At 40.4% G+C, this 19,706-nt stretch overlaps 1 protein-coding gene across 1 annotated transcript in view; it reads right to left on the reverse strand.

The window, feature by feature from the left end:
• Window positions 1-7,230, reverse strand: part of SLITRK6 (SLIT and NTRK like family member 6) — a 117,407-nt gene extending 110,177 nt beyond the window's left edge. The window contains exon 1 of the mRNA XM_073347610.2: window positions 6,980-7,230. The gene's annotated coding sequence lies outside the window, so the exon portion shown is untranslated. The remainder of the gene's footprint in view (window positions 1-6,979) is intronic.
• Between the last annotated feature and the right edge of the window lie 12,476 nt (window positions 7,231-19,706).

The following is a 19,706-nucleotide window of genomic DNA, read 5'->3' on the forward strand; positions in this document are numbered from 1 at the left end:
GCCAGTGCTAACTGACTTCATCTTGCAGAGCTTGGGTTAAGTAACTGTTCAATAGTCATTTAGATGTTCTGGCTTGGGCTACAGACCAAGATTTGGGACCCTCCCGCCTTGCAATGTACTAGAGCCCAAGCTCCAGCCTGAGCCTGAATGTCTACATCACAATTAAACAGTCCTGCAGCCCAAGTCCCCTGAGTCAGAATCAGGTGGCATGGGCCTTCCTCAGGTTTTTAATGCAGTGTAGACATACCTGTTAGGAGTGTTAGTTATGATAATAAGTATCAAGGGGTAGCCATGCTAGTCTGTACCCACAAAAACAATGAGTCCAGTGGAACCTTAAAGACTAACAGATTTATTTGAGCATAAGCTTTTCAGAGGCATCTGAAGAAGTGGGTTTTTTACCCACAAAAGCTTATGCTCAGATAAATCTGTTAGTTATGATAATGTAGTATTCAGGCCTGTATATTTGCCTGAGATAGAATTTTGGGTCTTGTTTGCCCATTTGACTTTTGATATTTTTATACTCTTACTAATATGTGTGAACAAAGGACAAAGACACTGTGTGTTACATCTGCTCACAAGCAGATGGGGTGAAAAGAGATAAGAGATAGAGCTAAAGTGTTGCTGGGTAGAGTGGGAATTTAATATATGAGTGTAAACTTGAAGGACAGTCCTTCCTCAACTCCTCTCCTGAGTTAGATAACAACCAGTTGGGAGGGGCAAAGGGGATGGGGAAGGTATAAGAAACATTAAAAGCCAAAGAAATGCCTGTCCCTGACCAAAGCACAACCTCACTCCTTACCCCTTCTATGGGACACAAAAGAGGTGGCACTGAAGCCCCCAGACCCAGCACCCTACAAAATGGAACATGACCATAAATTGTAACGGGTGGGACCAAGGGCGTGCACTGCAGGTATAATTATGTCTGCTAAGAAGGAGGAAGGAAAACAGGGACACAGGAAAGCTCTGCGGCATACAGAGCAATGGAGAGGCTTGCTTGATTAACCCCAATAAACATTGCATTGTCTGCACTTTGGACTATGGTCTGCTTTCTGTCTGCATGACACGAACCAAGGGAGGGGTGAAGGGAAAAGCCCTAACAATACTCTGACACATAACTTTCTGATGGTAGTTAAATAGCCAGGGGCTTCCTACCTGAATGACTGCCTCTCCTGCTATGCCTTACAGTTGAGATGTGAAGAGGTTCTCAGGCTGGATTCCCCCAGATATAAATGCAACAGGGATGCTGGCAAGGCATTTTCTTAGAGGGCCCCTTTCATTTGCAATGGACTCCAGGATCCAAAATAGCTCAAATCTGCTGGCTTTCTGGGCACATTTATTTAGGAGGCAAAGTGAGAAGCTTGGTTTGTTCATTGGTTATTTAGTGTTATTGTATTATGTCAAGCTACAGGATCACTGTGTCTTTTTGGAGTCACTGTATTTTTAAAGGTTTCAGAGGAACAGCCGTGTTAGTCTGTATTCGCAAAAAGAAAAGGAGGACTTGTGGCACCTTAGAGACTAACCAATTTATTTGAGCATGAGCTTTCGTGAGCTACAGCTCACTTCATCAGATGTTTACCGTGGAAACTGCAGCAGACTTTATATACACACAGAAATCATGAAACAATACCTCCTCCCACCCCACTGTCCTGCTGGTAATAGCTTATCTAAAGTGATCAACAGGTGGGCCATTTCCAGCACAAATCCAGGTTTTCTCACCCTCCACCCCCCCACACAAATTCACTCTCCTGCTGGTGCTAGCCCATCCAAAGTGACAACTCTTTACATAATCAAGTCGGGCTATTTCCTGCATAGATCAAGGTTTTCTCACATCCCCCCCACCCCCATACACACACAAACTCACTCTCCTGCTGGTAATAGCTCATCTAAACTGACCATTCTCCAGGTTTAAATCCAAGTTAAACCAGAACATCTGGGGGGGGGGGGTAGGAAAAAACAAGAGGAAACAGGCTACCTTGCATAATGACTTAGCCACTCCCAGTCTCTATTTAAGCCTAAATTAATAGTATCCAATTTGCAAATGAATTCCAATTCAGCAGTTTCTCGCTGGAGTCTGGATTTGAAGTTTTTTTGTTTTAAGATAGCGACCTTCATGTCTGTGATTGCGTGACCAGAGAGATTGAAGTGTTCTCCGACTGGTTTATGAATGTTATAATTCTTGACATCTGATTTGTGTCCATTTATTCTTTTACGTAGAGACTGTCCAGTTTGACCAATGTACATGGCAGAGGGGCATTGCTGGCACATGATGGCATAGATCACATTGGTGGATGTGCAGGTGAACGAGCCTCTGATAGTGTGGCTGATTTTTAAAGGTTTCAGAGTAGCAGCTGTGTTAGTCTGTATTCGCAAAAAGAAAAGGAGTACTTGTGGCACCTTAGAGACTAACAAATTTATTTGAGCATAAGCTTTTGTGAGCTACAGCTCACTTCATCGGATGCATTCAGTATTTTTAAATGTTTTGGGGAGTTATCTAAAATGCTCATATAGTCCTTTGGTTATTCTATAAATGTAAATAAACAGCTTGCTCTCTTGAAAGGGCTCTGGCTTCACTATGCCCACTGATATTAGTAGGAGCAGTAGGCCATGAGATGTGGTCCGTCAGGTAGGTAGGTCCGAAGCCATTTAGACGTGTATAGGGAAAAAAACCAATGCATTAAATTACAACTGGAAACAAACAAGTGAGTAATGCAGACCCCAGATTCATTGCTTAATAGGGAAGTTGGCAGGAGAGGGTAAGGACCAGTTGAAGCCTTGACTCCATGTCTCACTGACAGCTGAGCTGGAATGGAAGGGGAGGTAATCTACACCACTTCCGGGCTACTCCCTCTAAAGGAAACCCTGGAATCATGTTTTCAGTCACAATATAGTTCTTGGTTTGCTCTTGGGGTATATTGCAAAGCCACAGTCTAGCCACTGGCTGGCTGCTAGAAACATGATTTTATCCTACTTGAATAAAAGGCCTGATTTTGATCTAATGAACACTAGTTTTATATGGTGGGTAACTCAATTGATTTCCAAGGAGCTACTCCTGATTGATAATGATGTGAAGTCATAATGAAGTCTAAGATGTGTTCTTCAACAAAGCAGCACCTTGAGCTTAAATCTTCTGATGTCTTAAAAGCTAAGTTATCCACAAGTAAAAATTATGTTTTGTTCTTTCTTTGTGTTTGCACTGAACAGGTTCGATCAGAGGGTGGCAATTCCAGCTGCCAGATTTATCTGTAAGAGAAGTGTGTGATTCCATATAATGCAACTTGCATCCGATAATAAAATAATAATGTTGTTGTTTCAAGACAGAATATGAATTTGGATGCATAACAGAAATTTTTAGCCTTTATTTTCATTTTTGGTGAAGAGAGGTAATTTTTTTTTGTGGCTGAATGTTGCTTCTGTTGCGTTTCTCTTCTCACAAAGGACCTCCATCTTATCATCATGTTACATGCAGTAAAGTATGTTTTAATAACCTAATAATTTTACAGGTATTCACAAACTATACACTTACCTAGGTTTTTACAGGGCCACCCATCCCTGTGGAATCTGAGTGCTCGTGTGTGTGACATATGTGACAGACATTGTCTTCGTGTACTACATGTTTGCTTTTCTGCTCTGTGTGATGCTGAGGTTACATAGAGCAGTGGTTCACAACTGGGGTACGCATACCTCTGGGGGTACGCAGTGATCTTCTGGGGGTACATCAGCTCATCTAGATGTTTGCCTAGTTTTAAAACAGGCTACATAAAAACACTAACAAAGTCAGTACAAACTAACATGTTGTACAGACAATGACTTGTTTATACTGCTCTATACTATACATTGAAATGTAAGTACAATATTTGTATTCCATTTGATTTATTTTATAATTATCTGGGGGAAATGAGCAAGTAAGTTATTTTGGATTATTATTGTGCTGTGACACTTTTGTATTTTTATGCCTGATTTTGTAAGCAAGTAGTTTTTAAGCGAGGTGTAACTGGAGGGTATGCAAGACAAATCAGATTCCTGAAAGGGGTAAAATAGTCTAGAAAGACTGAAAGCCACTGACATAGAGAAATGGTATGTATCCGTTACTGATCTAGATGTTGGCTAGAATAATTTCAGTGAACAGAACCTCTCCAGGAAGCTTACTTTACAGTTTTTCTTTTAAAGGTCCCAATACTGCTGATACACAAGCTACTTTTTATTTAGTGCCTGTAAAACCAAAGGAGACACAAGGGAGTGCTTGCATTGGATCAAAACCATGAATATTTCAATACTACAAAGAATCTTCCTCAGCATATTGCACTCTATAAAGCAAGCAGCTATTTAAACAGCATTAAGCAAAATTCCTCAACAGAAAAAAAAAAGCAGCACATGGGGAAGGGTTGCTGGTGAGCCAAGTCATTAGGATTTCTTTCTTCAAGCATTGGCACACTGGCACTGCATTATATGAGGACTGGAATAAAACTGAGTTACATCTGGATACTCTGGGTACAAAAGGATTTAACAATAATATAAGATGCCCTGTGGTAAATTCTTTTTGACTATGACTCTTATGCACATGCACATACATGGCAAGGATTATTGGCAGAGCATAACAGAATAGCAAACACCAGAGAAGCAGCAGGCTGCCTAGTGCAATGGAATAACATTTTCAGAGAGGGAAGACAGAAAAAGCAAGCCTCTAGCCAAACTGGCTTGCAATAGAATTTTGTTGGGCTCTCATAAATTAACTAAGTTCAGGCTTACTATCAGTATTGTGTGATGTTCTTTTAGGGCATCCGTTACTGTGGCATGTGAGGCCTGATCAGTACCTGAAAAACAGACTTCCAAGGAAAATCCAGATACTGCAGGAAGTAGTAGTGCTGACTCTGTATTTGCATTCTTCCCTCTGAGGTAACATTAAGCCAGAGTCCCAGAATGGTGTAAGGGAGCATTTTGGTGCAAGTACCGTAATTCAGAGGAGACATTTTAGCAAGATTTTAACAACCTGTTATCAATAAAGATTATTGATGTGGCATTTCTTTGCAAGCCACATGTTATGTCCTTGTTATAATAATATTTTCCAACTGTAGTACTTGCATTATGTCTACCTAAATTCCCCTTGTGCTATACATTTTCTTGGAGACACAGTTCTTCACCTTCCCTCTTTTCAAAAACAACACAGTATTGTGTAATATTGGACTGATAGTACCGGATAGATCAGAGATTATAGGTTAATATCCAAGCCTCCTACCTTTGCCAGAGATTAATATTTGATCACCTTTGACAATGGATAACTCAGTCAGTTTCTGATCTTTAGACATTTCCTTGATCAAATGACTGTTTCTCTTCAGGAAAGTTTGAAAATATATAGGAAAGACACTTACCAAATATAGCTCCGTAGTGGCTTCACATGGAGTTTTGACTTAGTAGGAACCGAACATAGTATTTAGCCCACAGTTGTTAATTGAATGAGACCTTTTTTCTCTTATTGATCCAACATAAAATCATAACCTAAATCTAAGTCGTGTTTTTTTTTTTGATGGGGTGGGTGAACCCTATAATAACCAGGGAGGGTTAGTCATAGAATCATAGAATTATAGAACAATAGGGTTAGAAGGTCATCTACTCTAATCTGCTGCCAAGATACAGGATTTGTTCTATCTAAATCATCCAAGACAGATGGCTATCCAGCCTCCCTCGGAAATCCTCGAGTGAAGGAATGTCCACAGCATCCCTAGGCAGTCTATGCAATTGTCCTACTGTTAATACAGTTAGGAAGTTTTTCCTGAGATGTCATCTAAATCTTCTGTGCTGTAGTTTGAACCCATTACCTCTTGCCCTGCCTCTGTGGCAAGAGAGCAACTTTTCTCCATCTTTTTTATGGCAGCCTTTCAAGTATTTGAAGACTGCTATCATATCCTCCCCCCTCCCTTAATCTCCTCTTTTCAAAAAAAACCCCAAAACCCAACAGTTCCTTTAGCTTTTGATCGTACGGCTTGTATTCAATCCCTTTGACCTCTTTGTTACTTGTCTCTGGATTCTTTCCAGAGTCTCATCCTACTTTCTATACAGTGGTGACAAAAATTGGACACAATCCAGCTGAGGTCTAACCAGCTCTGAGTAAAGCAGTTCTATCACCTCCTGTGATTTTCATTCTATGCCTCTGTTAATGCAACTAAATTTACATTTGCTTTGTTTGTAATAGCATTGCATTGCTGACTCATGTTGAGATTGTGATCCACCACAATTCCCAGATCATTCTCAGCACTGCTGTTGCCAAGCCAGTTATCCCCCATTCTGTATTTATGCATTTGGTTTTTCTTCCCAAAGTGTAGCACTTTACATTTGTCTTTGTTGAATTTCATTTTGTTGGCTATAGCCCAGTTCTCCAATTTATCAAGATCCCTTTGAATCTTAGCTCTATCCTCAAAGTGTTGGCAATCCTCCCTAGTTTTGTGGCATCTGCAAATCTGAACAGTCTGATCTCTATTCCTATATCCAAGTCATTAATAAAGATCTTAAACAACACTGGGCACAGAACAGATCCCCATGGAACTCCACTTGAGACCTCCCTCCAATCTGACTGTAGCAAGGTCTCAGTTCATCCGCAGAGCCACTGGGGGGCAGTGAGGAGCTACTGCCTCACCGAAAGGCCTTGGTCACACCTCTCCATTGATGGGGAATTAGCAGAGGGAGATATGCCATCATAATTGATGCAACCCAGGAGTACCAGCCAGAGTTTGTGACACACCCCTCAAACCCGGGAGCGCCAGCAAGAGGCTGTGGCATGCCCCTCAGGCAGGGGAGTGCCAGCAAGGCTCAGAGCTCTTTATCGGGGTTCTGACACCTAAGGTGGGGTGGCAGGGGTAGGGGAATGCAGGTCCATCTGACTGCACTGCATTCCAGCCCAAGGCCCTGACAGTGGTGAGAGGAGAGGGTCCTGCCACTGGGTCAGTGGGGAATCTGTCCGCGACACTATGACCAAATACTGACTTACGGCACTGTCCAGTTCTGCCCCTGGGCTACTTCCTACCCGGTCTCTCGATGGGTCCCTCTGGTTCCTCCAACTCGTCGGGATATTCAGCCACCAGCTCACTCTGGCTTGGGGCACTGCCTGGCTCCTTCAGTCCCTTGGGGTACTCTGCGGTTGGCAGTCCTGGTAGCCTGAGTCCTTTCTCAAGGTCAGATGGCTATCCAGCATCCCCTGGTTCAGCAGCAGGGTCTGCAGGGAACAGCCAGCAGTCTGTGTTTGTCTCCCTCCCTGGTGCTGCCCTGACTGGGCTAAGGGCCCTGCCTTTTGTACTTCCTGTTTCACCCCTCCCCTTCCAGGGGTTGGAGTAAGCTTGGCCTGGCTCCGCCCTCTCAGGCTGAGAGAGTGGCTTTTTACCCTCTGGTTTGGAGGGAGACCACCCTGTCTCCCTCTACTGACATCCTTCCATTAATCATTACTTTTTTTTGAGCTTGTTTAACCAATTATGTGTCCACTTAAAAGGTAGTTCTGCTGAGCAAGCATTTTTCCAGCTTACTTAACAGTATGTCATGTGGGATTGTGTCAAAAGCCTTGCTGAAGTCCATGCATATTATGTTCACCGCATTCCCATATCCACTGAACTAGTTACCCTGTCAAAGAGGAAAATCAAGCTGGTTTGTCATGATTTGTTCTTAGTAAATCCATACTGGCTGCTAGGGATTATCTCTTAATCCTCCAAGTATTTGCAAATTGAATGTTTTATACATTTCTCTAGTAGCTTCCCAGGTATCGAGTTCAGGGTATCTGGTCTATAGTTCCCTGGCTCTTCCTTTTATCCCTTTTTAAAGATGGCAACTATATTAGTCCTTCTCTAGTCTTCTGGGACATCTCCTGTCACCCATGAGTTTGCAAATATTATTGCCAGTGGCTCTGAGATTTTGTCAGTTAATTCCCTCAGCATCCAAGGATGAATAGCATCAGGCCCCACTGATGGTCAAATTGGTGAGAAGATCTCTAACGTGTTCTTTACTTATCCTGATCTGCCTCCCTTCCCCTTTATTGTCTATGGAAACTATGCTGGTCATCCAGTCACGTTATTTTTTGTGAGAAGAATGAAGCAAAGTAGAACTTGAACAGCTCTGCTTTCCTATCATCTTCCATTACCATGCCACCTTCTCCATTGAGCAGTGGACCCACACTGTCCCTGATATTTCTTTTTTGCCTGACATATTTGAAGAACCCCTTCTTGTGGTCTCTAACATTCCTTTGCAGCTGTAACTCATTCTTGGCCTTGGCTTTCCTAATTTTGTCTCCTGCTATTCCCACGTATACTTCCTCGGTGATGAGCCCTTCCTCCCATTTCCTGTATGAAACCCCTTTGGTTTTTAGATAGCTGAAGAGCTCCTTGTGCAAGCACAATATTTGTGGAGTAAGAACACACAACAAACACATCCCCCAATCTCTGTACAGAACCTTCATGGCTCTTTAGTTCAGGTGCACAGGGGTAAGCAGATACTGAGCATCCACTACTTCTTTCCTTCTGAGTAGATAGGTTAGGAATGGTCAAAGCCTTTGTGTGTGGATAGTAGTTGTTTGTGGTGGATGTGGACCAGCCTTAAATTAGTAACAACTGAAAGCAACAAAGGAAGTGATGTGGAAATAGTATGTCTCCAAGTCAAGCTTCTTTCTCTGTGCTGCTCCTTGAACAAGGTAACTAGGTTCCATCCCTTTACACCAGGCTAAAATAAAAGCTAAAATGTAAGTAATATAATTTTTAAAAAATTAGATAAATAGTTAGGCCTAAGTTGAGAGTTTACTTTGACCCTGAAAGGTGATGGTGCATACCTGTGCCACATCAGGATGAGTAACGTGGTGAAGTTTACTTTTCCCCACCATCCTGGCCCATCTCCATTGTGTTGGTGGTTGGAGGTTGTGTAGTTACAATTCTGTAACTGTGTGTTGGAGGTTGTGTAGTTACAATTCTGTTCTTTTCCTGCCATTCTCCTTCCTCTCTCTATCCATTGCTTAGTGTTGTGTAGTATCAGGCATGCTCAACTGTCTCTCCCCCATGCCCATATTCAAGATCCAGAACTTCCCTACATGGCAATGTAGGATAATGGTGGAGAGAACTTCATGCATTTCCCTGCATAACCATGTAAGATCAGGAGTAAAATTTTCAAAAGTGCCTATGTGGCTTAGGAGCCTACATTCCACTGATTTTCAGTTAGACTTCGGCTCCTGAGATTTTAAAAGTTTTTAAAGCACTCAGCGTTGCAACACTTAACTGATCTCCTTTTCAAAAGTACCTAAATCTCTTTGTAAGATGAGCTTTAGGATTCTAAACCTGTTAGGCATTGCAATGCTGAGCACAGTAACACCAAAATGCTTAAATCACTTTTGAAAGGGTTGTTCTAAGTCGAAATCTGTACCTTGAAGTTCAGGAAGCTGACATACATATTGGAAAATAGTGTCTGGGTTCAGTAGTAACCAACCAACGAAATCAATAATTAACAGCACGGAGCTGATTTTCTGTAATGCAGATTTGTTTAAAGATCAGTGTTTGTAGCATTGGCCTGGATATCAAGTTTATAATAAAGACAGTAGGGGATTTTTGGCAGTATCTTGAATTTCATACGCTAGGAATGCTTTGCATCATTATCATATATATTATATTCTGTGATGATATGTTGAAACAAAGAACCAGTTTAGAGGGTTGATCAGCACAATTATGAATACTGATTGACAAAAATACAAGCAAGTAAAGGGCACCTGGGAAGATACTGCTAGGATAAAATGTTTAAAGCATCTTTATTTTCTCAAGATCAGTTATTTTAAAAGGCAAACTGTTCCAGAGAGAGTGGGAAGCTTTGAAAAGGAAACAGAGTTCCACACTTGAATTACAACTAAAAGTGTTACTCAAAGACCTACAGCAACAGAAAAAGAGAATGCAACTGACCCACCTCTCTGTCACTCTATTATTACACTGGTGTAGATATGCTCCAGGTTTTCATCCCCACATTTTGACTCCACATTTTGAGAGGGTGCCAGGGGAAGGATGATTAATCTCTAAATCATAAACCTTTCCTGAGGCTGTTCCTAGAGCTGAGCAGTTACATGCCAGGGACAACCCTCCTGTGCCTCTGTCAAAGCTTCTCTCCAGCCCAGAATTTGATTTAGATACTGTAGTACTAAGATCTGAGTTATTTTTTTTTCTGCTGAGGTATTTATCCTCAACTAATGTTAATACCTATTCTAACATGTATAAAATGAAATGTTTACAATAATCTACACATAGACAGAACCATAGTATTGAATAAGGGGATCTAAATCTGGTCTCACTTGCAACCATCCAATCTCATACCTGTCAGGGTAGATTTTCGCTCAAGTAATGTAGTATAATATACACAAGGATTCTCTGCGGTAAGATGCTCACATTGTTGAAAAATGAATTTAAATACTTAAAGTGGGCTCCTTTAAAAAGTTCCTCCACTCTGAGATGTTCTATATTCCCCATTTTAAAGAAAGGGAATAACTTTTGAACTACTCAGATCTTTTTAACTTGTGGAACTATTTAAGTTTGCCCAAAGTAGTAGCTTTCTTTTGAATACTGGTGTTCACAGAAGCAGTACGGTTCAGTAGTTAAAGAATAGGGGTAGGAATCAGGAGACCTGGATTCTAGACCTAGCTTTACAACTGACTGAGTCTTATTCGGCAAGTTATTTGAACCCTCTATGCCTCAGTTTCCTGATCTGTAAAACAGGAATAATAATACCCATCTCTTTGACTTGGCGGTCTTTGAATGAAAAGAGCTGTAGAAATATGAAGTATTATTAAATGTCTATCTTTATCCCCACCTAGTCCCTTGTTACCCAGTGTTTCTCAGAACCCATAGCAGGGGTAACTTAACTGTTTGTTTCTCTCCGGGTGGTATTAGGAATAAATCAATGGGAACACAGTGCTTCCATCTGATAAATGATTGATACAAGGAAGCCTGTTCTTATCTAAATCTACTATTTATTAGATATTAAGCAGGCACACACATACTCAATAGGTTTAGGACATACCATATATAGTTACCCACACTATGAGATGGTTTTGAGTGATCACCAGCTGGGCTTCAAGGGTCCCTCTTTCTGTCCAGCTGATGGGGAGTTTAGATGTCAGCTCCTTGCCTGAAGAAATGCTCCCTCAGACTGCTCCGAAGTATTTACTTTTATCTAATCTTTAATAGCTATCTAGCAAAGCACAGAACCTACAGTAACTCCTAGTGAGTCAGCATAACAACCTCTACTAGGTCATCAATTCTCCTAATTTCAGCAAACTACTCATTATCTCAAAACATATCTAGTATTTTTAGCTATAACAACAATATGTCGGGGCACCTAAAACCAAGGTTGCTGTTCACTCACTCTGTTCCAAACTTTCTGTTCCATCCTCCCATTCTAATTAACAAACTTCAAGAATGGAGTTGTCTGAACTTGCCTCACAAAGGCCTAAGATTTTCCTATCTATGTGATGTTTGATTTTCAACTGGCAGTGGCTGAACATACAAAATGGCTGACTGCAGTACTGTCAAGTTCTGGGTACATGAAGGAATGTAAAATTCTGGGGTAACACCTTAAATCCATTGCATACCATGGTGTCACAGTCTTGCCAGTCAAAAAACAGCTGTTCATATGGCAGCTGGAGAGGGCGAAGAAAGGAGTGAAGAATGAGAGGAGAGCAGCACTGATCATGCCAATAATTTTATTTCTCTGGAAGCAGCTCCCTATAACAAATAATAGATACAGTATTTATTTAGTTTATACTCAGCACACAAAGTAACAATAACTGATACATTATTTGCATTGAGCTAGGATTTTTATTCATGATTCTGATTCCTAACAAAGATGTTGTGTTGTTGGTATGAATAAAAAGATCACTGTTACTGGTTTATAATCTAATTTGTATGTTCACTCATCAGTATGTCAGAAAAAATGTATTTATAAATTAATGTTGATTTCAGAGTTATTTTCTGTTCTTCTTTTGCTCAGAATACCCACAGCACAGGGACTAAATCAATCCTGGATTTGTTTGGTTGTGTGATTGTGTGTGTTTTGTTTTGTTTTTGTTTTTTGCTTGCTGCCTATATTGGTTTAGAACCAATTTATTATGGGATGTCTCAAGTTCTTTTCTGAATCTCATCTCTAATGCTTTTATACAGTAGCTATTTATTCTTCTCCATGGAGAGGACAGAATAACCTTATTCTTTATTTTTCCTAATAAAACTTCCTATGGTGAAGAATTTCAATTAGGTAAAAGACAGAATCCACATCCTTGAAATACAAAGAAATAGAAAATGCCCACAGTATCCAGCATATAACTTCTTATGTTTTTAATTAGAAATATAAAATCAGTTTCCCCTTAGATTACAAATACCCATGCTTGCCACATTATTTGATTAAAATGATTATATAATATATTGCACAGGAGAGCATTTACTTTTACCGAATAATAAATGCAGAGGTAACACTAAAAAGAGACATATTTATAATAATGCGGCTAAACAAAAAAAAATGTCCCAAGGTCCATTCTTGCTATAGAATGAACTTTATTCTCAGAGGCTAACTGGTTACAATTGTGTATGATTTTGCTGTTAAAGTGATAAATAATGTTGGTGGTTGCATTAGACTCCTTTCTGAGGGAGGGAAAGAGTCTGATTTTGGGGGAACCCAAACCCACACATGACAGAAGAACACAAAATGACTTTTAAGAGGGTGACTACACTAGTATTTTTTTTTTAAATAACAAACACCCAGCCATTTGTTATCGATTCACAGTGAGCATTGGTACAGTGGTAGCATTAGACAGGCAGTGCTCCAAGGAATTCCGGCATTTTAAGCATTGTGTCATTCTCCCTTACTCACAGCAGGTTTAGGATGGAAATACTTATGTATCCTTAGCTATCACTGTCATTCTGTACTCCAGATTGTCTGGGTTAAATCTCCAGCTGGTTTAAATTAGCATGACTCTGTTGATGTTATTAGAACTATGATGGGTTACGCCAGCTGAAATATGCCTCGGAGAGAAAGTGTAACCATGCAATCTGCCCTCCGTAAAAGGGAGTGCATAGCTGTACTGCCCAAGAAGCAGAGGAAGGCTGGCACAGTGGGAAGAACAGAGTCAAAGCTCCACCCTCTCTTTACCCCTGTCTGCCTTTTCCTTGGCCAATTGGAGGGGTAGAAGACAGTGGCACCAATTCAGATATTTGTGCCATTTGTGTATGGGGGATTCTGGTTCTCCCCTGCCCTCAGCAAAGACCATGTTCCAGTCCTTACTCGCACCTAGATCTTCCTTGGCCAGGGAGTCTTCCTTCTCTCTTACCCACACAGTGCATGAGTTGGTGCTGCCAGGATTCCTCAGTGCCCTTCCATGCACAAACAAACTCCTTGTGTGCCTTGATTGCAACACCATTAGGCCCGGTCACCCCTCCATTCAGACAGAGAGGCAGTTGGGTCAAGGTTCAGTGGTGTTGCAATCTTGTGTGCCTGGTCACAACACTACTCAATAAAATTTGGTCCAGCTACCATCCTCCTATCTGTACAAAGGAGCATCCGGTTCAGATTTCAGTGGTATTGTGACCATGCAGCCAGATCAATGCTCTGGATCTCTCTGGCAGCAGCTGTACTGATTTAATACAGGACCACTGCTTAAAAGTAGTCAGGCCATGCCCACCTCTGCACCCCACCCCACCTCCGGCTCTGCCATCTACGGAAGTTGGAGCAAGTGCAAAAACTTTGGAGAGGGTGTTCTACCCCCACAACTGGCACACTGGTAGCAATGCCCACAAAGGTTGCTTTCCTTCCCATCCTATAACATACAATAGAGAGAGCCCATAGATAGGAATGTAGGCCATGCACCCCTTCACTCCACTCTACAGGCACATTGGTCAAATGACAATGATGCCTTTACAAATCTGACCTAATAGAAAACTTCCTGTGTAATTTTTCATTAAAATAATTGCAATTGTATGTCTATACTGAAAAACGTGTTCCGTTGCCCCTTCTTAGGTCTATATAGCTAATAGGTCACAGGACAATCTCAATCCAAGTAATATCCCTAAACTCATTTTCTATATTTCCTTTCCATTGCACCAGCAGCATCCACCTACTTATAACTTTTTAATTTCAAGCATCACTTTCAGGAACAACATTTGGCAGAGTCCCACCATGCAACAACCCTTGTTTTCCTGAGCTGTCTCTCAGGATGTAATTGTAGTCTCTCCTTAGCCTGTCTCTCCTCTGACATCATTCTTACCATAAGCTTGCCAGTAGCAAGCATGGGGATTTATAAATTGCATATGGGCAATATGCAGCTACAAGTCCCTGCCTAGCCAGCCAATACATCTACTAAACATGAACCAGTGACTCAATCATACCTCCAAATCTTCCTGCCATTCCAGCTCATTTTGATACTGCCACTTCCCTACCCAACCTTCCTGCCATTTTAGGAGTGTTTCCAAAATGGTGATCCCCGAATTGGTGCAATTTTTTATGTGTCAACTAAATGAATTGAAACAAAAATACAGGTTTTGTTTCAAATTGAAGATTTTCCATTTCGTAAGGTTCAAATTGTAAATGTTCATTTAGTTTACATTCAAATGACTGATAATGTTCTACCTTGGGGTGTTCCTTCCTTTTCCCCTTCCTGCCCCCAGTTTTTGATTAAAAAAAAACCTGACATATTATTTTGTACATTCTAATTCAGTCTTTGCCCGTTCTTTGATTTTTGTAAGATATTTTCCTAACTGAATGTACTCCAGTTATGGCAGTTCTTGTAATGTGGTTATCTGTCCAGCATAAGAACTGACCTAAAATTGTCAACTCACTTTACCTAGCATAAACCACTATTACAAACTATCAGATGGTAATAACACTTGTGAGCCAATCAATTCTGGGAGCTGTCCCACTGACTTTTGCAGGGATCACCTGCATTAGAAAGTTGAGTAGAATTTGATCCTTGATCATTTCTTCCCTGGTTACTATTTCAAATGTCAATGTGCGAACAAAAGTCTCCATCTCTGTTAATATCTTGACTCATCCAGTGTCCCTTCATGGGTGTCTCAAAAAGTTTTTTTTAAGCGGGGTGGGGGGAAGAGGGAAGATAAAGGTTGCCTAAATGGTCAGACCTATCATCTTCTGCACATATTTCCTCTATCTTTTGTGACAGAGGGTTTTGTACGCTCCTCTGTCCATAATTCATAGTTCATGACAAACAAGCAAACAACAACAACAACCCACAAACAAAATCCCACTGCCTACTTCGGGGATTTTAACAAGAAGCCTGACTAAACCTAGATACAACCAAATAGCCTGGCCTTTGTGAGTAAGGTCATTGACCCTTTAGACATCAGCTATCAATCATTCCTAAAGAGTCATACGCTCCTCCCCGTCATATCTATTTTAGCTTTTGAAAAGTGTAAATGTAGGTATGTTAAGCAAACAGTTTTGTTTGTTTTAGCTCCATATTCTTTTTGCTTTAATAGGTCTTGTTGATGATTAGATTACCATTGTACAGATAACTTCATTCAGACATCCCACAAGGAAAGGAAAACCTTATAACTTGTAAGGAGAAGGGTAAAGAGTTTCTGGAATCCACACCCCCTACTCTATCTTAGTCATGAATCTAGATGAAGATTTCCTATCCCAGTGAATTATGTATCCATTAGGATACAGCAGGTGAACACAAGGGGAGAAATCAAATGACCAATGAGAAAAGAAGTTATGGAGGTGATATGGGTCTCACCTTCCTATACTGCTTACATTTTATTACTACAGATACTTGGTAAAATATGTTGGTAGCTCTAAGCAACAGGGCATAGACTATATTGTATTCTGTTTGTTTCATTTAGGTCTTCATAGCACACTGATAGTGTATGCATTAAACTTATGGGGATCTAAAATAGAACTACAGACTGGTTAGGTACTTTGAATTGGATTGCCAGATTTACAACAAGTGAGGTAGACATGGAAGAAATCAAAAGGGTGGTATTTCATAAAACCTCCAGAAGATTCTGAAAAACTCTAGTATCAATTTTGCAAAACATTTTAGTTGCATACAAGCAGAAACCTCATTGACTTCTGCCCAGGTGCAGGGATCATGCATCTCATTGTAGGATTTTGGCTTAAGAAGCTGAACCAAAGTCTACTGAAGACACTGGAAATATCCACATTGAGTGAGACTGTATGCTGCACCTCTTAGAGGCACTGGTCAGAACTCCAACCCCCAGAAAATGGGACTAGGACGGCTTTCAGCCATGCTTGCGTCCTCTCATTTCTGGGTTGCTCCAGTAACTGGAGCTTCCTCCAGCATGATTTCAGCATCCAGAAGTGCTGCCTACATTCCAGAAGCACAACCGCAAATATTCACAGCACAGTATGCTGCAGCTCTGACACATCCCTCGTACCCCCAGCATACGCTCCAGCAGTGTTTTCCAGTTCCTGCAGTGAAGGCTGCTACAGCCTTTTACCTGAGATATAGGAACCAAAATGGGACTGAAAATCCACCGAATTCAGTGGATTTTGGATCAGGCCATAAGTGAGATGCAATCCTTCATTGCTTCCTCCCACCCCAATGATTTCACTGAGAACATGTATCTATGAAATGGAAGCTCTGGACTCTCGTTTGAACCAAAATAGAATTAATGTAATTTGGCAAAACATTAAAAATAATAACAAAAATGCACAACGCGCATATATATATATATATATATATATATATATATATAGGAAAGAACAAATGAATTATGGAAGTTTCTCAATTTCAGATAATTTAGTATAAATAGTTATGCTGTGGTACCCTAATGATCTTTAGATAAATAGTCATTATGTTCTTCATAATGATAAAGGAGCTGGTCTCTTGCCTTTGTTATTTATCTCTCTACATGTGTGGACTCTTAGTACTTTTCGCCATTTGACATTTTTCAAAATCAATTAAGTATACCAAAGCACACTGATAATTAGATTTATGAAACAGTTAAAAGGATGTACTAAGATTCAATCAGGAGATATTTATCCCTGGACATAAATTGAGGAAATGTGGAACAGAGTAGCAAGTGGAAAGCGTTATTTCCTTAGTTGTTGTAAAGAAACAATGACATTTAACATTACAAGAAACTGACCTGGTGGAAAAGACAATTAATTAGAGTTACACTGTTAATGTGCTTTTTAAACCAGAATAGCAACATGTTTGTTCATGTATTTCAGAGGGATCATATGAATGTGCCCTTCTTCATTAAAATATTCTTTATCCCTAAATTAAGGGGTAATAGCCGTCAACATAACTAAATCCAGATTTTCCCAAGCTCAAGTATTCTGGGAACTCTAAGAGTCCCTTCTTACCCCACTACTAAACTACTTGATTGTTTCCAGCTGTTCATTTCAATAGACGGTCTTCCCCTTCCAGATCCTATTTAATAAGTTTGCACCAATCTGCATATTTTTTTCCTTTTAATACTAATTAGGTAAAATAAAACTTATGACACAACCAGCAAGGGGGAAATTTTCAAAGTCAAAAAGGGAAGTTGGTTGCCCACCACCCCTTGACTTTTAATAGGCATCAGACTCCTCACCCCCTTTTTGCCTTTGAAGATCTGCCCCTTGGTCTCCAAATCACCTCAAAGAAGACCTAGGCCTTACTCTATTCTACAGGGAAAAGTCGATCTAAGCTACACAATTTGAGTTATGTGAATAGTGTAACTCAAGTCAATGTAGCTTAGATCTACTTACTGTGGGGTCCACACTATGCAATGTTGACAGGAGATGCTCTCCTGTTGACTCCCCCTACTCTTCTCAAGCAGGTGGAGTACAGGAATCAATGGAAGAGCAATCTGCAGTCTATTTAGTGGGTCTTAGACCCGCTAAATTGACCACTGATGCATTAATCACTGAGCGTCAATCCTCCAGTAAGTGCAGACAAGCCCCTAGTAAAGTCAATATGAGTTGTTCCATATAGTGTCAATGGGGTTTGGATCAGGCCCAACAAAGTAAAAAGAAAATAGGAGTTTAAGAATTGTCAACTGACATAAAATAAATGCAAAACATACCCAGAAAGATTTAGTGAACTTGAAAATTCCTCAGATTTTTTAACTAAGAATACCACTGCCTCATGAGTATGAAATGGATAACATTGAGCCCAGGGAGACAGAGAGGTGAACGACGGGGAAAATCACCCAAAGCCAAAATGAGAATGGAAATAAGGAGCCACTCCAGAGTTAAAAGGAGCCCATTTCTGGATGTCAGATGATGAAGAATCACTACTGACATTGGAGTGGGATCTAGGACAGTGGTTCCCAAACTTGTTCCACCGCTCATGCAGGGGAAGCCCCTGGTGGGCCAGGCCAGTTTGTTTACCTGCCGCGTCCACAGGTTCGGCTGATTGTGGGTCCCAGTGGCCGCAGTTCGCTGCTCCAGGCCAATGGGAGTGCTGGAAGTAGCGCGGGCCAAGGGACATACTGGCTACGGCTTCCAGCAGCTCCCATTGGCCTGGAGCAGCAAACCACAGCCACTGGGAGCCGCGATCGGCCGATCCTGTGGACCCGGCAGGTAAACAAGCTGGCCAGGCCTGCCAGGGGCTTTCCCTGCACAAGCTGTGGAACAAGTTTGGAAACCACTGATATAGGAGAATTATATTGTTAACATAATAATGAAGCAATTTATGGCAGACAATTCGATGCTCCACAAAGAAAATCATTGGCTGCACCTAGGGTTGTCAATTTTGTTTGGATGTATTCCCGGAGGTTTAATCACATGACATAATAGTTAATTAAATATTAATCTTTAATTCCTGTAGAGGCCAGGACAATTCTGGGGGCTTGGCAACCCTCGCTGCACCAGCCTTTGTGTGTATGCTGGTTATGAAACAGGCTAGAGAAAAATATTCATTCTATAAGGTATTTAGATCCAGATTCTGCCATCCTTAGTCATAGTCAGTAATCCCATTTATTTATATCAGACTACTCGTAGAGTAAGGGTGGCAGAATTGGGCATATCAACATCTTTCTTAATAAGGAAAATATTCTGAGACATGTCTCAGATAAGGACTTTCATGCATATCAAAAACAGTTACACTATTTAATTTATTGTTACAGTAATAAGCAAACTTAAAATGTTTGACAATTCTGTTTGAATACTTATCTGAATTTCTCCAAACAGTTTTGGATAAACATTAGTCTGCAAATCTCATAGGACTAAGTTATTTTATAAGATTTCCAATATTTTCATATTTAGTCTGGAAATATCATGTGAAGAACCTTAGAGGGCAGCATGTCTCCAGGAAAAAAAGTGTTTAAAATAAGAATTCTCAATAAAAATAAGTTTATCCCTGTGAGTTTCTCTCTGTATATACGCATATCTATTTTGCTATACATTTATTGAATTATGTTCTGCAATGGAATTAAACTTTATTCATTCTGTGTTGATTATTTCAATATCTGAAAGTGTTTTAAAACAGTGAATTAAGAATGTTACATTTCTTCATTAATAACCTATGATTGTTAATTTGAAGTAATAGGTCTTCTGAAACATCCACTCACCAGCTGATAAATACAAATTTAAATCTATCATGCTGCTGTACTAAATTCAGTCTAGTTTTGTGATGAGTAGGGGTATTTCATAAAAAGCAATCAAACTATCAGCAAAAGAAAATTAAAGTTTTTTTTCATGCATCATATAATTACTATTAATTGCTTTTTATTGTTTAAAAATAATTTGGTTTG

The sequence above is a fragment of the Lepidochelys kempii genome, chromosome 1, assembly GCF_965140285.1.
Source record: "Lepidochelys kempii isolate rLepKem1 chromosome 1, rLepKem1.hap1, whole genome shotgun sequence".
NCBI lineage: Eukaryota > Metazoa > Chordata > Testudines > Cheloniidae > Lepidochelys > Lepidochelys kempii.